This window comes from Perca fluviatilis, chromosome 22, assembly GCF_010015445.1.
Source record: "Perca fluviatilis chromosome 22, GENO_Pfluv_1.0, whole genome shotgun sequence".
Taxonomy (NCBI): domain Eukaryota; kingdom Metazoa; phylum Chordata; class Actinopteri; order Perciformes; family Percidae; genus Perca; species Perca fluviatilis.
Genome location: NC_053133.1, coordinates 25,252,026 through 25,259,205, shown reverse-complemented (window position 1 = coordinate 25,259,205; position 7,180 = coordinate 25,252,026). Strand labels below are relative to the sequence as shown.

Below are 7,180 nucleotides of genomic sequence, written 5' to 3'. Positions count from 1 at the left end.
CCTTATTATAAACAGTATTCTCTCTCTCTCTCTCTCTCTCTCTCTCTCTCTCGCTCTCGTTTCCTTTTAAAATGTTCACAGGATTTAATTTTCTGAGCCTTTGCAGGAGGCAGTCCTGAAATCAAAATGTCAAAACATCACAAGCTAAATGTCTAATAAGAAAGTATGCTGTGACTTCTGGTCACAAACGGAGTTGTCCCTCTAAACATCAGCTCTATACTTTGTGGTGTTTCAGGAGGAAAACGTCACATGTTCTCCATCAGCGTTGTCTGAACCCTGGAATGAAGACGAGGAGAAATACTGAGTTCATGTTTGTTTATTCATCATGTTAACCTTCAGTTTGTTCATACGTCAGCCACACATCAGTAACATCTGTTAAACACACAATATGTCATTTTCTCTCGATCAAAACCATAACAAAAGACAGTTTGGTGAGGGTGTGAAGTAGCGTGGGATCATGGGAGTTGTCTGTAATCAGAGCTACCGTATGTAGAAGAGAATAATGAACGAACAGCAAACCGTTTTATAACAGCTCACAGGTCAGCCAAACAAATATATGTAATCAGAGATTTCTTTACAAATTGACCAAGTGATGAGAACAAAATATTTACGATAAAGGCCGTCTGGTGTTTTCTCTCTTCAGACCCGCGCAGTGGATGAGAAACAAAAACATTCAAATGCATCAATTCAAATATTCATCAAACATTTAGAGCACAGAGAGAAGAGAAGTTTACATTTTCATGCAGAGAAATGTCAGTTCAGATTGAGGTTATTATAGTAAACTAAAGCTAAAATAAGCAGTTCAAATATTGTGAGTAAATAAACCTAAATAAAAGCTGAAACTAAACTCAAATGATATTGCCTGGTAAAAAAAAAAAAGAACATCAGTTTATATTAGTTTTTTAGCTATGATATTTCACTACTGATGATGATTAAACATTAAACATCATGACCATTTACATACAGTTCTCCAACATTGTGTTTCGTATATATATGTCCATCTAATACATTATAACTTGCCTTAACAAAAACAAACTAAAACTTTAAAACTAATGATATGCTATATACTGTATATACTTTACATATATACAAATGCACTCTGATAACTATGGAAGCCCATCAATGTGAATGTAAAAAAGAAACTATAAATCATGATACTTTCTTAAAATGATCAGTATTTTCCCATCACATTGGCAGAAATTGGCTTTCATACAAAACTATAATACTATACTAAAATACAGTTGAAAAAGTCGGAACTAAAATAAAACCTAATTAAAAACCATTATAACCATGGCTCATCATCATGGGCAGTGATGGCCTTCATGGCTAAACAGACGCAGGAAGGAGCGCCACCCAAAGGAACTCAACAATATTTACACATCAACTAATGAGAAGACGTCAAAGTACATCTCCTAATGTTTGATTGACGGCTGATCTGTAAAGAAATGCTGCCAAAATCAGTACAAAGTCATAACATTTGACTTGAGCTTAATGAACTCAGCAGTGTCTTCATAATGTGAAAGCCGAATCCAGCGTAAAGCGCTCCGTGAATGAGGCCTGGACTCTGTGGAGGAGCCCGTCATGGTTTCAGAGACGCGGTAAAAGGACAGGGTACCTGCGCTGTGATCCAGGTACACTCCTATTCTGGAGGACCGAGGACCTGAGACGGAGTTTGAACATTGTTGTACCGAAGTAAGCCCAGTCGTCGGAGACCAACGCGCGATAATGATAACGCCCAAGATCCGTTTTCCCTCCAAATGTACAGTCTGCACTGAAGCCGTTTCTGCTGATGCTGTTGTATGCGACGGCGACACAAACTTCTCTCCCTCTCAACTCCACCTCCCAGTAACAGCGTCCAGTCAGACTCTGTTTACTCAGGACCTGAGGACATGAAGTGAATTTGCCTGGACTAGAACAATGCTGTCCTGTCGTAAATCTTGCTTTTCTGTTCCCGTCAGATAATGACAGCTGCTGGTGTGCTGTGTCTGGATCCAGTGTCATTTCACGTGAATATTTTAGGAACACAGCTCTGGTGTTTACATTTGTCCATGTCTCACCCAGAACTTTCTGTAGTTTAGCTCCGACCTCTGACACAGCTGCTGTCACATCCTCAAAGAACCACAGAGTATGCATTTTGGTGCCGGGTATGATCGTAGGTTCGCTGACTGGTGACAGTGAGGGGTACTCGTGCAGAAACTGGTTGTGATCCTCTGTGAGTGAGAGCTTCATCAGCTCGCCGTCTTTCCTCTTCAGCTCAGTGATCTCCTGCTCCAGCTTCTCCTGAAGCTCTTTGACTTGACTCGCTTTCATTTTCTGCTCCGATCTGATCGTCTGCTTCACATCGGAGCTTTTTTTCTCCAGGACATGGATCAGCTCGTTGAAGATCTTCTCGCTGTCCTCCGCTGCTTTATCAGCAGAGCGATCGATGGCCTCCGCCTCCTGTTGAAGCAGCTTCACCTCTTTCTCTCTGTCCTGGATTCTCTGCTGGATGTTTTGTCGCCTCCCGTCGAGCTCTCCCTGCTTCTCAGCCCTCTCTGCTGCAGCCGAGACTGTGTCGTGGCCTTTGTGTTCATCCAGGGGGCAGAGATAACAGATAAACTTCCGATCCGTACGGCAGAACATCTGCATCCCCTCATTATGACGAGAGCAGACGTTGGCTCTCTCCCGGAGCTTCTTCACCGGGTCCACCAGCTTGTGTTTCTTTAATTGAAAAGCGTCAAAATGAGGCTGAAGGTGTTTCTCACAGTAAGAGACCAGACATTGCTTACAGGACTTGAGGGCTTTCAGTTTTCTCCCCGTGCAGAAATCACAGGCCACATCTTCAGGTCCAGCATAGCAGTGATCATCAGGGAGTTCAGTCTTCTTCAGCTCCTCCACTACAGCTGCTAACATGGTGCTTTTCAGCAGGACAGGCCTCGGAGTGTAGCTCTGTTTGCACTGAGGGCAGCTGTAGATTTTCTTCTCATCCTCCTGATCCCAGAAAATGTTAATACAGTTCATGCAGTAGCTGTGTCCACAGGGAACAGTCACCGGATCCTTCAGTAGATCCAGACAGAAAGAACAAGAGAATGTCTCCCGGTCCAGCTGAACTCCTTTCTGCGCCATTTCTCCTCGTGGCAGTGTGTGAGAGTTTCTCTGAACAGTCTGTGCTCTGACTCGAAACCAAACTCTGTTAACTTTTGTTCCTGTTTATTTGCTAATCTTCACTGAATAAGGCTTGTCAGCTCCTGCCCGTCTCTTCTCACAATTGCATAACAGTGAGTGGGAGGAAACAAGGCCGGATGTGCAAAGAGCTGGCTTTTTTTGAAGAGGGAGTGGTTTGTCAATACACAATGTGAGTCTTTTTTTTTTTTTTTGTCTTCAAAAAACTTTATTATTCAAGTACAGATACACAAACACATTGAAAACAAATACATACATACATGAAAAAAGGGTCACATGAAATTTACATTAAAGAGGTTTTAAGGCATTGTAAATGTTCAGAGTCTGGATGGCTTTCTTATTTGTCAGTCCTTCAGTCAAAATATAATTTCATGTCATTTTTAAATAGGTAAGTTTTCTTTCAGACCATTGACATTCATGGATATAACATTTAAAAAAGAATGTCTCTACTTTGTAATTTTATCCTGGAGCCACACAATACATGAAATAAATCGTCCACATCAATCCACAACAATCTGACATAAAAACATCTACAAAACAAATGTGCAATCGTCTCTGTGAAAACACCACAAAATATGCAGGATTCAGAAAAATCAGATTTATATTTCTTTAAAATTGTATTTGTTGGGTAGATGCAATGGACCATTTTGAAATGTACTTCATTTACTTTAGTACTAACAACATATTTATTATAATATGTCCAAATCAAATTCCAATTGATATTCCCATAGTGGTTATTCCAATAATGTTTGCATTGAGCAACTGTGGGGAAATGTGTAAAATGTCTAAAATATCTTTTATTGCAATTTTTATCCTTTATGTCAATACCATTTAATAAAACATGTGTTCCTAATGTTGACTGGTCATTAGACACATTACTATCCTGCAGCAGTATAACATAACCCGTGGGTACAGCATCAAATACTATGCTATATTCTCGTGCAATTATTGGAATATTAAACTTCATTAAGAAATCTGAATAAGTGACCGTTGTCATTAATCAACTGGGAAATCAATAAAATATAGTTTTGGACCCAATTGGGATAAAATATTGACTTGTTCTTATATTTGGCATCTTTTTTATTCCATATCAAATGTTTGTGGGGGGAAAAATTGTTTATAAATAAGAAGACAAAATAAAAGAACTTGTCTATGAACGTTAGGTAGCTGAAGGGGGATTTTATCAATATCAAAATTGCACTTTAGTAAGAATTCAATACTCCTACACGTGTGAATCCCATATACAGAACGGCCCGACATCTTTGACAGACTGTACGATACAGCGATATATATATATATATATATATATATATGTATATATATATATGTATATATATATGTATATATATATATATATGTATATATATATATATGTATATATATATATATATGTATATATATATATATATATGTATATATATATATATATATATATATGTATATATGTATATATGTGTATATATACAGTGCCTTCGAGCACTGTATATATATACATATATATATATATACATATATACATGTATGTATATATATATGTATATATATATATATATATATATATATATATATATATATATATATATATATGTATATATATATATATGTGTATATATGTGTGTATGTATATGTTATTATTTAGGGACTCGCATCGTGTCTTGACAGGGTTATCAAGCTTTCATGCATTCCAGCATGAGGGGTGTTTCTTTTTTTTGAGACCCACATTTTTGTATTTTTTGGGAGGGATCAGGGATATTTAGGGGGAGATAGCAGGTCAACAGCATATGCTTCACAGAAGTGGTGTATATCATCTGAGAGCTGGGGGGCAGCTCAGCATTGTGTCAAGTTTTTCTAGTCATAATTATGCAATTAACGTGTTTTGGTTAGGCACAAACCTAACATAGGGTAGGGTAAAACATTTGACTAATAAAACCAACCTCACCAGTTGAATACTTACATTAAGACGGTTATCTTTTATACCACAAGTTTTCTGAAATTTTGTGTAAATTTACTATTGAGACATTATCTTATTAAATATGTGCTAATTTGCAAACATGTCCACAACAGAAACATTGGATTTAGCCAGGTTCAAAGTTCTTTTTGACATATTAGAGCCAAAGGTTTTTACAGAGGGGAGTTTGGATAGCTCTTTTTATTACTTCATAAATATGAAAATTCTGTCAACAGCCATAAAAGTGTATATATTTTCTCCATGTTTTAAGTTTTAAAATGTTACATAAATTGGGCTATGAGTGATATATGAACAAACCTTTCTGTAAAAACCTTCAGAATATAGATAGGAATGAAAGTGGAAAGTTAGGAAAATATAGAATATTGCCAACCTTAAGGGTCATTACACAAAGCAATTTAGTTTTGTCATAACTCAACAACAACAAAACCACACACACAAATCTTCAGTGATGTCTTTTTATTAACTTTACAATAATTATGACACATTTGTGAAAGAGGTCAAGTATAATTCATGAAAACGTGACGCGTTTTTTCAGCAATGTGTGGCAGTGGAGAGAGAAAGAGAAACTATTTCAATCTGCTGCAGATTAAATATTGACTGGAGTTATTGTCAGTGATTGACAGACTCTCAAAGTCTAGTATTGTTCAGTCACATTCAGTTTTATAACCACGCAGGAGCTTAACCTTTAAGATCACAGACAGGAAGGTCTAAATGCAGCAGGAGGGTTGTTGTGAATCTGAACCTACCCATTTTCATCTGACCTTGTTTTATAAATTGTGTAACTGTTCTCCTCCCTGACGATTTATCTGTGTGAACCAACCTTGAACCAATCTCTCGCTGTTGCCCCTTTCTTATCTAACTACGAAATGCCTGGGGCAATTGTTACAATATAAATACACTCCCGTGTCTTTCATCAAACATTCACAACATTGTTGAGCTGAACCCGGCTTCGTATCACTTTGTTCTCAGAGTGGCCGAGTCAACTCATAAAGGTCAAGCAGCAAATTAAAGCAATTAATGCAATTAAAGCAATAAGCATACAACACGGAGCAACCGTGATCGGATTGTTCTACAACAACAGTGTAGGTAGTAGGTAGTAGGTAGTCTTTTTATTTTAGAGCTCCAGTCCAGCCCGGATAGCTCAGTTGGTAGAGCGGGGTGCCCATATATAGAGGTTTACTCCTCGACGCGGCAGGCCCCAGTTTGAATCTGACCTGCTGCCCTTTGCGGCATGTCTTTTCTCCCCTTTCATGTCTTCAGCTGTCCTGTCAAATAAATGCCTAAAATGCCCCAAAAAATAATCTTTAAAAAAAAAAGAACTCCAGTCCGTGCAAGTGTCCAAGAGCAGAGTTTCCTACTAGTGCCACGACTCCAACCGCAAGAGAAAAAGAGACCTCTTTACCTGGTTTAAAACATAATTCACACAGAGGCTCTTTTTCACAGTCCTAACTTTTAAGGGCACGGAGAGCCAGGGAGTCCAAACGCTGTTGTAGCCTCCTCGCATACCTATGTTTCAAGGGCAAATTAAGTTAAGTTAGTACATATTAAAGGTGCAGTAGGTAAGACTTATAAAACTAACTTTCTGTCATATTTGCTGAAACTGACCCTATGTTCCAGTAGATCTACATAAAATCTGGCTCCTCTGGCACCACCTACAGCCTGTAGTGTGATTTGGAAAAATCCACCACTCCCTGTTCAGATGCACCAATCATGGCCAGGGGTGTCTAACTGCGTGTCAATCACTGCTCATGCACACGCATTCATTCTCCCTTGTGGGGGGAGGGCCTTAGGAGACCATTTTGGGCTTTAGCAGAGGAGGGACTGAGAAATTGTCCATGTTCAAATGTTTTGGCTAAGTCCTGGATCTTCGCAATCCTACCTACGGCACCTTTGGCTAGCATTTATCAGTGAATGGCAAGGGCTGTCTTCACAGTTCACATTGCACCAGAACAAAAGGAGATGGACGTTTTAATTGCACTTTGAATGGTCAGCCACTGTGGAGACATCAATGTCAAAAGTCAAGAGAACGGTCTTTCCTCATATTTGAGG

The 7,180-nt window shown here is 38.5% G+C and overlaps 1 pseudogene; it reads right to left on the bottom strand.

The window, feature by feature from the left end:
• Positions 1 to 301: 301 nt before the first annotated feature.
• LOC120552374 lies at positions 302 to 3,285 on the bottom strand (annotated as a pseudogene).
• Positions 3,286 to 7,180: the final 3,895 nt, after the last annotated feature.